Genomic DNA, 17,225 nt, shown 5'->3' with positions numbered 1-17,225 from the left:
AGAAAGAACGTTTTGTGACTTATACCTGTAGAGTTTAGGAGACAAAATGAACCAAATTGAAGACTTTGCTTATCCCAGGGTGATAGTCTCCTTTGTGTTCTTCTACAGTTTTATAGGTTAAGTTTTTAATATAAGCAATGATCTATTTTGAATTGATATTTGTGTATAGTGTATACTAGTGATCAATGTAAGTCTTATGTCTTGAGGAGTGGGTTATGACTTTCAGTGATGGGACCTTTTAGTGGCCCATAGCTAAAGAAGAGGAACCATGTGGTCTCATTTGCCTGGAACAGTCTTAGTTTACGCCTGTTATTTTTGCAGACTTATTGATAATGTCCACTTTTACTTTCTCATATACCCCCATCTGATGGGAAGTGGTCACCACTACTTATAGGCTAACTTTTGACAGAAAGAGATAGAGAGCTACTGAATTATATTTAAATTAAATAATAGGTTGGGTTTAAGAATCATCCGAAATACAAAGAAATTTCCTTCCTTTGACACTGTCAAAGTATTCTGTTCTTCTCTATATCCACTCCTCACCACCACCTATCAGTTGTCATTTTTTAATGGGATTTAAATAGTGACGTTAGAATCTGGTTATCATCCCATGTCAACTTCAAAATAATGAAAAGATCTAAAAAACAACTGAATCAGTAGAATGGGAATCTATTATTGATTGAATTTTCTTTTTCTTGTTAACAAAAATAAACATTTTTCTCTCTCCTATGTGTGACTATCCCCAATTAAAAAGAAATAATCTTTTAATCAAATAGACTTTATTCCTAATAAATCAAGTAATATTGTGAATCGTAATGTTTAGTTCATCTTAGGTGGAAAGCTAGAATCAAATATTAAATAAAGTATTTTTAAAAATTTCTTGCAGATATACTCACTCTTAGGTTAGGAGGGGTCAAATTATAACCTAAGGATTTCTATGTAATTTTGGAAAAGGCTCAGCATCAATTTAAATTTGTATACAATGGAGACAAAAATAGCACATGATTTCTAAGTACTTCTAATGATTGTTGGGAATGTTAGTAAATGTAAAATGTTTACCCATATGTGATTGAAATGTTTAGTTCATTTATATTTAATGTAATTAATGATATGATAGGATTTACCCCTATCGTTTTGATTTTTGACTTATGTCACTTTTTGTTCTTCTGTTCCTTCAATACTGCCTCCTTTTCTGTTAAATAGATATTTTCTTCTATACTTTTATTTTTGTTGTTTATTTAACTATATTTTGGGGTTGTTATCCTAGCGGTTACCTATTAAAATTAATATCTCAATGTAAAACACTCTAGTTTAGTTAAACTAACCAACTTAAATTTAATATTATGCAAAAACTTTGCTCCAATATAGCTCCATTCCCTTACCTCTCCATTGTGCTATGCTTATCTTACAAACTACATCTTTATACAGTATAAGTCCATGAATGCTATTCTATAACTATTGTTTTATACAGTTTTCTATTGAAACAGCTTTAAAAGAGAGTTACAAGGATGCATTTATACTGTCTTTTCTATTTACCTATGTAGTTACTTGTAAGAGTGCTCTGTATTTGTGTGGATTGGAGATGCGTCTAGTGTCTTTAGGGTTCAGCTTGAAGCTTTTGGTGTTTGTTGGAGGGGAAGTTTGAAAACCATATATGCCTTCTTTTATTTTTCTGAGAATATCTTTGTTGTGTCTTCATTTATGAAGGACAGTTTTGCTTTATATAAGACTCTTGGTTGACCTTTTTTTTTCTTTCAGCGATTTGAATATGCCATCTCTGATGGTGAACATCGTGTGTCAATTTGGAGGGTGTTTTTGGATGAGATAAATCTTCAATCTGGTGAACTTTGAATCAAGTAGATTGCCCTCCATAATGTGGATGGGCTTCATCAAGTCAGTTGAAGGCCTGAGTAGAACCAAAGACCAGCCTCCTCAAGCAGGAGAAAATTCTCCAGCAGACTGCCTTCAAACTTCATCTGCACCATCAGGTCTTCTGAGTCTCCACCTCCTGGCCTTCAGATAGGAACTACAGCATCAGCTTCCCTGAGTCTTGAGCCTGCTAGCCCATACTGCAGATTTTGGACTTTCTAGCCTCCATAATCACGTTAGCCAATTCCTTATAATAAATCTCTTCACATATATGGGTGAGACACACACACGTGCACACACACACACACACACATGCATCCTATTAGTTCTATTTCTTTGGAGAAAGCTAGCTAATACATATTTTTGTCCTGAAAGTAATTCTAGAGGAACAAGACTTTAAGGATGAATTTTGTGAGTTAGATCTGGAGTTTCCAGAATTGGCTTTCTAATCTGATTAGATTTAAAGACACTAATGACTATTCCCAGTAGTAAAGAAAGAATGTCTACAGTGTGACAGGCAATAGAGATACACAAAATATCACCACTGGACACTCCTAATCAAACATTTATAAGAAGCAAGGATGTGAGTGACCATGTATATGATACTTATAAACATTTTTGTCAAACCAGGTAGTATAATGGGGTTGGTGGTTGCTACTAATGTCACTAGACAAAGTGGGGGAAAAAATAGATGAGCTCAGGGGTTCAAATTCCCAGTTCAAGTGCTGCATAAAAGACCTGAAATATTCTATTTCTGTACTGAAAGATACCCTTTTCTCTGGTAGCCACAGGGCTGAGATTGCTCAAAATCTCACCCAGAATTTCATCTTGTAAATGGCTGATTTACAACACAAATTGAACTCACAATGTAACAGAGTATATATTGTTTAACTGAGAGCATTGATAGGGAAGGAATGGGATTCTGAAAGTTGGAATTGGGATGTGTAGAAATACCCTGATGAAGCTGAAGACATTGAGCCTTCAAATTCTGAGGAATCTTCTTTGCCAGTAGAAGCAGCTTCTCCACCCTCAAGTGAGGAGATTAACTCTACATTGCCCAAGGAAACTGTAATGGCCTCCCCAACGCAGTTTACAGTCAAAACAATGCTGATTGCCCTCAGGAACCACCTTCACCACCCCTCTTTGCTTCTAGACCCATATCTAGACTCAATTTTCACCAGACTCCCGAAGGAGAGATATAGATTGTGATCCATGAAGAGGTGAGTTACGCTCTAAAATAACTACTTGAATTTTCTAGTTTATAGAGATAGAAGTTTGGGGAATATATGTGGGAATGGATATTAAGGGTGTGGTATAATAAAGGAAGGAACATAAAGTTGTATCAGACCAAATTTATTGTTATGGGCCCGCTAAACAGAGAGTCTAAATTTAACAGCGTAGATCTTGGAATTAGAAAGGGCTGTAACAGTTTCTTTGGTTGTTTGGCTGAAATAGACTGAAAGGTGGCCCAGAGTGAGTGAGTTAGAAATGCTTAACCTTAGGGTTCACTGTAGAGGAAGGAATTCAGATGCTTAGGGATATTAGAATGTTAGAGTGGATTTGTCATTTAAGACCTACTAATGTATCCTGAGAGGATCCAGAAGACACATCTTTCATCATGACTGTGAGAAACAAATTTGTGAGGGGAGCCCCAGTATCCTTGAAGAATTCTATGATCACTCTTTTCTGAACACCAGAACTTACAATGGGAACTGCAGTCACTGAATTGGGAAACCTAAATGAAATTGGAGTAATTGGATCCTGGGGTGACAGAAGCCAAGTGGTGGTACTCAACTGCCGAAAGCTAGGTGAGTAGGGCTGCTGTAATGGACAGCAGAGTCAAAGAAGCAATCAGAATAGTCTGACTCATGCAGACCTAAGGGATTGGCTACTTGATCATGGTGTTCCTAAAAATGAAATAGATGGGAAATCTACTGAATTCTTACATTATCTACATAAGCAGAAAGTTTTAGGTCTATTCTGAATCATAAAAACAGATTGTCATGACCCACCAATCAGTTTCCAGACTTGAGAGAGTTTTCAGACCCAGAATCCCTTGAATGAAAGGGATGTCAGGTCCCCTTGAAAAAGGAAATTGGCACGCTTCGAAAAATTTATACTGTTAATCCTTTTCCCAGTCTTCCCCAAAGGAATTTAAGGCCAGGTTAACCAGGTTAACTTTCCACTGGGGGAAAGGAAATAATCAAACCTTTTGGCAAGTACTGGACACTGGCTCCGAACTGCACTAATTCCAGGAGACACGAAACATCACTGTTGTTCACCATTCAGAAGAGGGGTTTATAGAGGTTAGGTGATCTGTGAAGTTTTAGTTCAGATCCATATCACAGTGGGCCTTTGGGTCCCTGATCCTGTCCTGTGATTATCTCCCCAGTTCTGGGATGCATAATTAGAGTGGATATATTCAGCATCTGGAAGAATCCCCAAATTGGTTTTCTGACCTGTGGAGTAAGGGAAATACGGCAGAAAAGGTCAAGTGTAATCCATTAGAACTGTCTTTACCTAGAAAAATAGTAAGCCAAAGGCAGCACCATATTTATGGAGGGATTGCAAAGATTAGTGCCACCCCTTGCAGGATGTAGAGATGGTGATTCCCAGCGCATCCTCATTCAACTTTCCTGTTTGACCTGTGCAGAAGACAGATGGAACTTGAGAATGACAGTGCATTACTGTAGGCTTAATTATGTAGTGACTCCAGTTGCAGCTGCTGTACCAGATGTAGTGACATTGCTTGAGCACATTAACACCTCCCCTAGTACCTGGTATGCAGGTATTGATATGGCACATGCTTTTTTTCAATCCTTGTTAATAAACACCACCAGAAGCATTTAGCTTTCAGCTTGCAAGGCTAGAAACACCCCTTCACTGTCTTACCTCAGGAATATATCAACTCTCCAGCCTATGTCAGAATTTAGTTGGCAGAAATCTTGATCACCCTTCTATTCCACAAAGTACCACACTAAAGTATATTACATTGATGATATTGTGCTGATTGAGCCTAATGAGGAAGTAGCAATTAACGTGGATTTATTGAGAAGACATTTACATGCCAGGAGGTGGGAAATAAATCTGACAAAAATTCAGGAGCCTTCTACTGCAGTGCAATTTCTAGGGTTTCAGTGGCGTAGAACATATTGAGATATCCCTTTTAAGGCAAAAGATAAGTTGTTTGAAGCTGGCCCCTCCCACAACCAAAACAGAGGCACAATGCCCAGTGGGTCCCTTTGGATTTTGGAAGCAACATGTTCCTCATTTGAATATGTTACTCTGGCCCATTTACTAAGTGTCCTGAAATGGGACCCAGAACAAGAAAAGGATCTGCAGCAGATCTAGGCCGCTGTGCTTTGCACTTGGGCCGTATGATCCATCAAATACAATGGTGCCTTAAGTGCCAGTGGCAGATAGAGATGCTATTTGCAGCCTTTGGCAGTTTCCTATAGGTGAATCACAGTGGAGGCATTTAGGATGTTGGAGAAAGGCCTTGTCATCATTCACAGATAACTGCTCTCCTTTTGAGAAATAGCTCTTGGCTTGTTACTGGGTCTTAGGAGGCGTGAATGGTTTATCACGGGCCACTAAGTTACCATGCAACTTGAGCTGATCATCATGAACTTGGTGTTATTGGACCTACCAAGTCATAAAGTTGGGCTTGCTCAGCAGGAATCCATCATCAAATGAAAGTGGTATGAGATTGGGCCTGAGTAGTTCCTGAAGGCACAAGTAAGTTATATGAAGTTCATGTTCCTCAACCCTGCCATGCTACCTTCTCGTTCCCAGCCTGCACTCATGGCCTCATGAGGAGTTGCTTATGATTGGCTGACAGAGGAGGAGAACACTCTGGTCTGGTTTATAAATTATTCTGAATAATATGCAGGCAACATCTGCAAGTGGACAGCTGCAGCTCCTCAGCCACTTTCTGGAACATTCTCGAAAGACAGTGGTGAAGAGAAATATTTCTGGTAGGCAAAACTGCTGAGTGCCCAACCTGCCAGAGGTAGAGGCCAACACTGAGTCCCAATATGGCACTAGTCCCCAGGTTGATCAGCCAGCTACCTGGTGGCAGGTTGGTTACAGTGGACCACTTCTATCGTTGAAGTGGCAGCATTTTATTCTTACTAGAATAGAAACTTACTCTAGGTACAGATTTGCCTTGTTTCTACCATTTGTAGACTTACAGAATGCTTTATCCACTAATCATGGTAGTCCACACAGCATTGCTTTTGATCAAGGAACTCAGTTCACAGCAAATGAAGTGTGACAATGGACTCATGCTCATGGAATTCACTGGCCTTATGTGCCCCACAATCCTGAAGCAGCTAGCTTGATAGAATGGTGGATTTACCTTTTGAAGACTCACAGCACCAACTAGGTGGTAATACCTTGCAGGACTTGGGCAAGGTTCTCTAGAAGGCTTTGGATCAGCATCTAATATACAATGGTATGTCTCCAATAGTCAGGATTCATAAGTCCAGGAACCAAGTGGTATAAATGGCAGTGACACACTTACTATTACCCCTAGTATCCAAGTAGCAAAATTTTTGTTTCCTGTTGGCACAACCATATGCTCCACTGGCTTAGAGGTCTTAGATCCAAAGGGAGGAATTGAACTGAAAGTACATACTGCCAACCAGCGATTTTTGGATTCCCCATGCCTCTGAATTAACAGGCAAAGGAGGGAGTTACCGTGTTGGCAGGGTGATTTATCCTGACTACCAAGAGGAAATTGGACTGCTATTCCACAAGGGAGTTAAGGAAGAGTATTTCTGGAATAAATATATACAAGGGTATCTTTGTATTACCATGCTCTATGGTTAAAGTCAATAGAAAACTACCACAATCCAATTGAGACAGGATTATTGCCAGACCAGACCTTTCAGAAGTGAAGGGTTGGGTTGCCCTATCAGATAAAGCACCATGGCTGGCTAAGGTACTTGCTTAAAGCAAAGGGAATACTGAATAGATAGTGGGAAAATGTAGTTCTGAATACCAGCTATGACCATATGACCAGTTACAGAATCGAATTCTGTAATTGTCAGATTTCCTGTTTGCTTTATTATGAATATGTTAAAGCCAATATCTTTGTTTTCTTTTCTTGCTTATCATCTTATCAGGTAACATAAGATGTATTGATTTTATATCATAGCATTTAAGTATTTTTAACTTTATATCATGGTATTTCAGTTACAGGATATCAAGAGGAGTAGATATCATCCAAGAACTTTGCATCTTCTACTAAGGAAAGGAATAGTACATTTTTTATTGTATGCAGGATAGTTGTACCATGTTAAATGAAAGTATGACCTTGTTATTGTCTTTATTTGGAGATTAAGTATGGTGTAAGGATACGTGTATGTGTGTCAAATTGACAGAGTGGATTTGCGATGGTGAATTTTACATGTAAACTTGGATGGTGTTTTTGGTAAGATTAACATTTAAATCAATGAACTTTGAGTAAAACAGATTTCCCTCCACGTTGTGGGTGAGTCTACTCAAATCAGCTGAAGGCCTGAATAAAACAAAAACACTGGCCTTCTGGAGTGAAAGAAAAATTTTCCAACAGATTGCCTTTGAACTTTACCTGCACCATCATCTCTCCTGGGTCTTTGCCATCAGCCTTCACACTGGAACTGTACCATCCACTTTCTTGGGTCTCAAACCTGCTGACCCATATTGCAGATTTTAACCTTCCTAGCCTCCATAATCGCGTCAGTCAATGCCCTATAATAAATACATACATACATACAAATAAATAAATAATAAATACACCTACATCTATACCTACATAACTACCTATTAATTCTGTTTCTCTGGAGGACCCTGACTAATACACTATCTCATTCCCATCTGGCCCATATTGTTTCTGTGGGAAATTAGCTGTAAACCTTATTGATATTCACTTGTATATGATGGGCTATTTTTCTCTTGTCGTTTTCAAGTTTCTTTTTGTCTTTTTTTCCCCAACATTTTTGCTATGATGTGTCTGTGTTTGGATCTCTTTCAGTTTATCTTATTTCTTGGATGTTTAGATTGATATTTTTCACCAAATTTGGGAAGTGCTTGACCCTTATATCTTCAAATAATTTTTCTGACAGTTTCTTTTCTCTCTGTATGAGCCTTGTAATATGTTGGTATGCTTCATGATGTCTCACAAGTCTCTGTGGCTCTGTTAATTTCTTTTATTTATTGTTTTTCTTTCTGTTCCTGGAACTAGATAATCTCAATTGACCTGTCTTCATTTTAACTGATTCTTTCTTCTGTCACTTCAAATCTGTTATTATGCTCCTCTAAAGAATTATTTCACTTATTGCACTTTTTACTCCAGAATTTGTTTACTTATAATTTCTATTTCCTTCTTTTTATTCTATATTTGGTGAACCATCATTCTCATAATTTCCTTTAATTTTTGTGACATGCTTTTTAAAGTTCTTTCAACTTGTTTATAATAGCTGAGTTAAAGCATCTATTAAATCTAACATCTGGTCTTCCTCAGGGGCAGTTTCTATTCACTGCTTTTATTGCTGTATGTGGGCCATCATTTTCTGTTTTGTTGCATGTCTCATCATTTCTGATAAAAAAATCAACATTTTAAATAATATATTGTGACAACTCTGGAAATCAGATCTCCCCGCTAGCCTCTCCAAGGTCTGTTTTTGTTGTTGTTACTGTTGGTTTGTTTGTTTAGTGACTTTCCTGAATTAATTATGTAAAGTGTGCATTCCTTTCCGTGTGTAGCTACTGAGGCGTATGCTTGATTACCTTAGTGGTTGGCTAATGATTGGACAGAAATTTTTTAAAATGCCTTGAACTTGTATGTCTCTCAGCCTTTGTTGAGGGACTCTCTCTGTTTTGGGACATACTTTCCGTGTTCCTGCAAGAGGCTTTCAACTCTGCTTTAGCCTTCACTTACTTATTGTACAGAGTCTCAAGGTCAGCCAGAATTGAGAGTTTAAGATTTTCTTGAGTCATTTCTGGGCATGCACACAGCTCTCAACATGCTTTTGGAATTATAGATTCCAAGAAATATGTTGGAGCTTTATAAAGCTCCTAATGAACATCTTGTTCCAAATTTCTTCTTTTCAGTCTTTGGTCAGCTTCTTGTTAGACCCAACTGGCAATGTCACTCAAGGTAGCTACAGTGTTAAACAATTGTTCCTTACTGTTTTTATCAAGCACTCTGGTGATAGGGCTGTTCAAATAGAGCAAGCTCTGAGTCACGTAAAACAAGCCCTGAGAAAGGAGCTTTATAGGGAGCTACCAGGAAACTCAAAGAGTGATAATTCTCTGGGAACCTAGCTTTTGGGAGAACTCCAGGCCCATTTCCCTCCTTCAGTGGCTTCTTGGCTCTAGGTTTTCACAGCTACTGCAGTTACTAGACAGTAGGTATTCAAGTCTACAATGGAGCTGGTAAGAAGAGGATGAGATTAAGGCAAATTAAAATGCTATCAAGCTTGCTATTGTTCCCTAGATCCAGCTATTTTTCTTGAGTAAATATTCCTTATACAGTTGGAATCCTCTAATTTCAAGAATTCTGAAAAATTAGCTTTTGATTAGTCTTGCCAGTGTGCTTGTTGTTTTTATCAAGAGGTAGATTTTCATTGGTCTTTCCTCCCATCTTGCAGTGTTTCCCCTCCTCTATTAATCTTTATTTCTTCTAAATATTTGGAAATATAGCTATCCAGTAAGTCCCTCATTTCCTTACATGATGTCTAACTACTTTCATTTTTATTCAAATTGCCACAGTTTGAAAGCCAATTGTCATACATACTGTAAATTATCTACATACTATACACAACTTTGTTTCCTAAAATACTGATTTCATTTTTTATTTACTCACTACAAGTGTACAATTATTTATCTTTACTTAAGGGTAAAACATAAAAAATTTAGCTTGGAATTGAAGACTATCATAATCTGACCCTACTTCTCTCTCGTGCATTTACTACTAAGCATTCTAAGACTTCAGAAACAAATTAGAAAATTAATTTAACTTCTGATTTTGAAGTTAGTGGAATAACACAGTTAGTTTGGATTAACTGTGTTTTGTCAGTTGTAACATAATAAGGGACACACGAAGTCTGAATTCACCAAGTGGTTGGACAGTCAAAGCTTTGGCAAACACTTTGAATTCTCTTGTCCTATTTTCCGAATATCAGTGTATGTAGTAATAGTACTGTGAGGACCAAGGATCAAATAAGATTGGATATGAAACACAATTCAGATGTCAGTTAGTGTTATTTGCTGCATGTTATATTTTATAGAAAAGATTTGTAAGCAAAATTTTGATGGAAAGTCATTATCTCTCAAATCAAATAACATAGCCAAGGGCATTATTACAGTTTAATGGAAGATCTGATACTGTGCCCTTAAGAAAAGGTAACTGAGATATAAGTGATGTAAAACGGCTTGTAACACATATGAATTTTTTTTTTTTTTTGCTGTGCTAAAATAGCAAAGTAGTATACTGCATTCACTCTTGAAAATGGAGAGTGAATGGGCCAACATTTATCAACATTTCTAGAGCCATTTTCCAAGCAAAAATAATAATGTTATTTCTACCAAATCTGAATACTTCAAGCTTAATTTTACTTTAAAGCAATTTACCAGGCTTCTTTATGGTCTAAATCAAATACCCCTTCAAAAATCTGATAGCATTCCCATGATATTCAGTCTTGCCTTCTCTCTCACAGTAACTGAAAACCTGCTATACAGATGAGCATATGGCCCTGTGGAATAAAGTCCAATTTACCTTTATTAATAATTTGTTCTCTGGATGTGGGTTTACAATATAATATTTTGATTACGATTTTATTTCCAAAATATAAAGATGCTTGGCAGTGATTATATGATTTCTGAGAAATGAGATTTGTAGAAAATAGTTTTTTATTTACTAAAACCTCTACAAGTAATTGTGTCCTCCTTAAAATCACCAGAGAGCAAAAAATCAAAGTAACAACCTGCTCAACAACGCTTGAAAAGTTCAAAGATTCCTTATTATAGTATGTCAAACAAACCAAAGACACCTACTTTCCTTTCTCCCAAATTGGGTCATCTTTCTACATTTTTTCATTATCACTGTATAACACTGATATGTACGTCAAATTGTGGAAGAAATTATCCATGACATCACACTCCCTTCCACCCCCTAATACAATCCATTGAAATTTCAGTCTAAGTTACCTCCTAAATGCTATTATACCTGTTCCCTTTGTTGTATCTTCACTACCATCAGCCTCACCTAAATTAATATTATTAATCCCATGGACTACTTAGCTTCCTGAACTGATGTTTTTGCAAGTGTTAGTTTTTCATTCTAATTCATTCTCCCTAATGCAGCTAGTGTGGTAGTTTCAAATTGTAAATAAATAACGTCACCTGCCAATTAATTTCCAATCAGGGCTTTTCCGTTGTTCTTATTGTAAGGCCTAACAACTCTCAAGACAAGGGCTAATTGTTCTAAGCCCTTGCCTATCTCTCTTGATTTATTTCATACTATTATTCCCTTTTATTTCAGGCATCCAAACTAGTGGTATGTTGGAAATGGTTAAACCAGCTTTCTGGGGGAAATGAAACGATGATTTATAGTCTTTGACAGTTTCTGTGGTGTAAATCCTCCCACCATGGCTGGTATCCAGCTATATGACATTATAAATGTAGAGTTGCAATAAAGAGCTCCAATATCAGACTTGATCAAGCAGAAGAAAGAATCAATAACCTAGAAGAAAGGATATTTGAAATTATCCAGTCAGAGGGTAAAAGAAAAAGACTGAAAAAGAGTGAAAAAAGCCTACAGGACTTAGATTACATAACTATATAACACTATTTAATACATATTACTCAAAGTTCTAGCCAGAGCAGTCACCAAAGAAAAAGGAATAAAAGGTATGCAAACCGTCTCTCTTTGCAGATGACGTGATAGTATATCCCAAAGATTCCACAAAAAACTGTTAGAACTAATAAATGTCTTAAATAAAGGTATAAGACACAAAACCAACATACAAAAGTCAGTTGTGGTTTTATACATTAACAATAAATTATCAGAAAAAGAAATGAAGAAAACAATCCCATCTACAGTAACGTCAAAAAACAATAGAATACTTAGGAATAAATTTAACCAAGGAGATGAAAGATCTGTACACTGAAAACAAAGACATTGATGAAAGAAATTGAAGAAGATACAAATAAAGGAAAAATATCCTGTGTTCATGGGTCAGAAAAATTAGTATTATCAAAATGCCCACACTATTCAAAGCCATGTATAGGTTCAATGCAACTTTTATGAAGATTCAATGACATTTTTTCAGAAATTGACAAAATCATATAATTCGTACAGAATCACAAAAGACCCTGAATTGCTAAAGCAATCCTGAAAATGGAAAACAAAACTGGAGGCATCACACTTCTTGATTTCAAACTATCCTACAAAGGCATAGTAGTCAAAACACTATGGTACTGGCATAAAACAGAAACATAGAACAATGAGACAGAATCAAGAACCCAGAAATAAACCCACTCATATACTGTCAACTGACATTTAACAAGGGAGCCAAGAACACTAACTGGGGAAAAGATAGTCTCTTTAATGAATAATGTTGAGAAAACTAGATATTCACATGCAAAAGAATGAAACTAGATCCTTTTTTTTTTTTTTTTGAGGAAGATTAGCTCTGAGCTAACTACTGCCAGTCCTCCTCTTTTTGCTGAGGAAGCCTGGCCCTGAGCTAACATCGTGCCCATTTTCCTCTACTTTATATGTGGGACGCCTACCACAGCATGGCGTGCCAAGCGGTGCCATGTCCACATCCGGGATTCGAACCGGGGAACCCTGGGCCTCCGAGAAGCAGAACGTGCGAACTTAACGGCTGCGCCACTGGGCCGGCCCCAAAACTAGATCCTTATCTTACACTATTCACAAAAATTTACTCTAAATGGATTAAGGACTTAAATGTAAGATTTGAAACCAAACTTCCACTTACAAGATGAATAATTTCTGGAGATATAATATACAGCATAGTGACTATAGTTAACAATATTGTATACTTGAAAGTTGCTAAGAGAGCAGATCTTAAATGTTCTCACCCCTCACACACACAAAATTGTAACTATGTTAGGTGATGGATGGGTTAGTTAACCTTATTGTGGTGATCATTTCACTATACATATATTTCAAATAATTTTGTTGTACACCTTAAACTTACACAATGTTGTATGTCAATTATTTTATATAATAAAACCGGTAAAACAAAAAAGTTATTTTAAAAAATGTACAGCTGGGAAGAGATGTGTACAATTAACTCTCATGAGCAAGTGCGAGCAGGCTCCTGCACACAACTGGTTCCAAAAACTCGAGATCTTTGCACACGCTATTTCCTAGGCTTAGACCACTATCTGTTCCCCTACTCATTCATCTTTTTTCAGAGCTCTGCTAAGTTATTTATTCAGGGAAATCTTCCCTGAAACTCAGGGTGTGTCAAAGCATTCTATGATATGACTTCGTAACAACTACACCAGGTAAAATCCCTCCCTGGCATTTTCCATTATTTTTAATTATATTTTCTGGAGTATTCGATTAATATGTACCCCTCTTCTATTACACTATGCAAAGAAGACAGCAGAAATTATTTCTATATTTTGGTCTTTATTTTTCACAGGTGCAAAAAAAAAAGATTCATCTATTTGCCACTTTGCCTAGCATGGGAAAAAAATCAAGTTGTAATCGTCATTAATGACTGTCCAAGTTCTCAGAAGCTGGGCAGGACTTCCTATAGTGAGTAAGACTCCCTGGATCACATATGTAATAAACACTATGGACTGGCTTCTTCATATCCATCCTGTCCTTCTTTTAGCTATTATGATTGGACCTCTAAAATTATATATTTTAATCTCTACAGCAGGGGTTCTGGATATAAACTGCTTTTCTCTAATAAGTTACCACCCCGGTGAATTTTCTCTCATTAAGGTTAACAGTGACCTCAATTGGCTTTCTCCATGGATACCACTCTATGCTCATTTTACTCAACCATTCACTGTATTCCACACAGTGGACTTCCTTCTTGATATACCTTTCTTTTTTGACTTCCATGACACATCATACTTTTTGTTTTCTGTTTTGTGTCCAAGTGTCCTTTTAGAGGATCCCTAAATGTTTGTACCCCATACCTTATTCCTGGGATTATTTTCTCTATCTGCATTATCTCTATAAGTTTTCTTAGTCAATTCAATGAGCTTAGTAGCTCCTACACGATGTTCACTGCTTATCTCCTTAGTATTGCCCTCTCATTTGAGCTCTGGACCTCTATACTCAACTGCCTAAAATATACCTCTAGTTGAATATTTAATTATCATCTCAATTTTATTTTGTCTGAAACAGAATTGATGGGTTCATATGCTTCCTCTGCTAAATGTTTCATCCCAAGTCTTCATCATTTAGAAAATAAGCCCCCATAATCCACCTACTTGTTCAAACCAAAAAATCATAGGAATCATCCTTCATTCCTCTCTTTCCCTTAATCCATATTCATCACCATGTTTTCAGTTTTAGTTTCAGAATATATCTTGAATCTTTTGTTACTCCTTGGCTTCCTGCAATGACTCTAGTCCATATCACCATCTTTCCTGCCTTTGGACTGCTGGAATTTCCTGTTAATTGATTTCCCTCTCTATTTTCTCCATCTACAATCAATTCTCTAATATGCAGGCAGAGAGATTCTTTTAAAATTTAAATGCTATTATATCATTCACCAGCTAAAAAACATTACCATTAGACTAAAACTAGAAATCCATATTTCTGATACCCTAAAAATGTCTTCTGCCTACCCCACCAACTTCATCTCTTACTACCTTATTCACTTTGATTGAATAACTCAAGCATTCTGGTAGGTCCATTAATTCATAAAACAATTCTCTTCTTAAGCTTGTGGTATTTCTGTTTCTTCTGCCTTCAATAATTTCCTGCAGGTCTTCTCATAGTTGCCCCTTCTTCTCCATCAGGTCTCAGCTTAAAAGTCACCACCTCAGAAAGACCTTCTCTGACTTTGTTATATAAAGTTGAATTCTCCAGGGTACTTTTCACAACATATAGTTATTTACTTATTTATTTGTTTATTTTTCATGTTCTAAAGAAGAATGTAAACAACTTAAATGTAGGGACCTGCTCTGTGTTGTTTACTGTTGATTTCCCTGGACTGAGGACATATAAGGGCAGGCATGCATTTTGAATGGTGCACTGCTCTCTGTTTTATGTGTATTCAAAAGATATTTTAATGAAAAACTTAGTAAAACAATAGACTAATGTTAATTGTGCTAAAATGCATAACTTTTTGTGAAAGTCATAATTTCATGTTAATTGTTAAAATATATGAGATAATGGATATGCATGATGCTTTTTGAGCATTAATTTTAGCATGTAGAACAGACTTTTAATTTAATTGGACTTCAGATGACTTCAGATTGACAGAAACTGCAACCAAGGTGCCTCATCTGCACAGAAGCCTAATATAAATTGGAATACCCTGGGCTTTGAGATACTATCATAATGAGATGAGACTGTTGTGGACCTTGGGAATGGGTGACTGCATTTTGTACATGAGAAGAATGTAAATAATTTGTGGCTAGATGGTGGTCTTTGGTAGATTACAGATAGCTGCAAATTCACTCTTCCTATCAAGAGGTTAGATTTGTGTCTCCTCCATTGAGTCTGGAAGGGCATAGTGACTTGCTTTGACCAATGAAACAGAATGTAAGTGATTGTGTGGCCAATTCTTGGCCTAGATATCAAGAGACTGGAAGCTTCCATTTACGGTCTCTTGTAATACTCATTCTTAGGTCTCAACCACCAGTTTCTGAAGAAGTCCAAGCATCCATGTGGAGAGACCAACATGGAAGAAACAAGATCCCTGGACAATAGCCAGACATGAGCTTCCAGGCACTATCCTGCACTGGCTGCTAACTGCGTGGATGTGCCACCTTGGGAGTGGGTTATCCTGGTCCATTTGAGCCTCCTCAGGTGCTATCTTCATAATGGGATGCCCCAGTGGAGTCCTGCCCTATTTGCAGATTTTTAAGAGAAGCAACATATTTCTTGTATTTAAGCTGGTATATTTTTACTTGGTTTGTATTGTAGCAAGAAATAACAAGAATGATAGATCAATGGATGATTATACCAGTAAAACGATTGTTAGGAGACATCAGATCTATTAGTTATGTTTTATATTTTCTGAAAGAATCTAATTGTATGCATTTACAACTATGCCGAGATATTTTAGATGTCAACATATAGCTTTGGTGAGAAAATATTTATTTAATAAATAAGTATATATCCCTAGTTTGTAATAGGCACTGTGCCAGGGAAATGGCTATCCAAAACATGATTATTTCTCTTTCATCATTGTTAATATACGAAAGTTTTTATCAAAGTATTTTTTGTACGCAATGCTAAAATAGTTGAAAAATGTAAAAGCAGTTAAATATGTATTTGGTATGATGTAGTCAAAAAGTAACAGTTATCACTTAATAGGCAGAATTTAATTGATTCTTTCACTCAATTGACAGGTTAATTAATTGGATTGAACAAAATAGTGCATTTAGGCCCAAAGAAAATATCAGCCCAAATAATCATATATCTAGGCCAAAACAATTTAACAAACCAATAGATAATATTAGTGATCAGCACATAAATGTGTTGAAACTACTAATGTATTATTATTGTGTTTAATATTTATGTTTTATAATTGACTATGAACAAGACAAACATAAAAATAACTTTTTATCTGATTAGAAATTTTTTATTTTTTGAAAAATGGCTATAGAAGATAAGAAGAAAAATTAAATGGCTTTTTGAAATTAATATCAACTTTTAGATAACATTCAAGGCATTAATTTTGAATTGCCTTATTTTTCCACACCATTTTCTTGTTTTCTCTTCCTTTTCTGTCAGTTTGTGGGTTGATCAGCAATGGGTCGTGAAAAAGAATTTGCTATTGGGCACATGGGTAGAGAATTGCTGAACTGGGCTAGCATAACAATACAAAAGTAGAACTTAAGAGAAATACGACTGTTAAAATGGAGCAGGCTGTGCCATCCATGGCTCTCGTCCATCCTGGATATTGAAATTTGTATGACTTTGGAACTAATATCATCTGGATAATTTGAAATATGTCCTAATGTTAATGAGTACAATACCATTGAGTCTCATTCACCTATAGCAATGTAGTATTTTCGTTAATTTGTGTTTGTATTTTGGCTGGGGTGGGAGTAAGCAAAGTCAATATTGAGTAGTTCTTGGAAAATATGATGTCCTTTGTTTGTTTCCCATCTTATCACAAAAAGGGAATATAAATGCA

General features: G+C 36.5%; 1 pseudogene; it reads left to right on the top strand.

Annotated features, from left to right (window-relative positions):
- Positions 1-3,574: 3,574 nt before the first annotated feature.
- The window catches only part of LOC124240719 (ras-related C3 botulinum toxin substrate 1-like), a 78,876-nt pseudogene continuing 65,225 nt past the window's right edge, over positions 3,575-17,225 (top strand).

The sequence above is a fragment of the Equus quagga genome, chromosome 6 (assembly GCF_021613505.1).
Source record: "Equus quagga isolate Etosha38 chromosome 6, UCLA_HA_Equagga_1.0, whole genome shotgun sequence".
In the NCBI taxonomy this organism is placed as follows: Eukaryota; Metazoa; Chordata; class Mammalia; order Perissodactyla; family Equidae; genus Equus; species Equus quagga.
The sequence above is the reverse complement of the archived record's forward strand: the minus strand, read 5'-3'. Positions and strand labels throughout refer to the sequence as shown.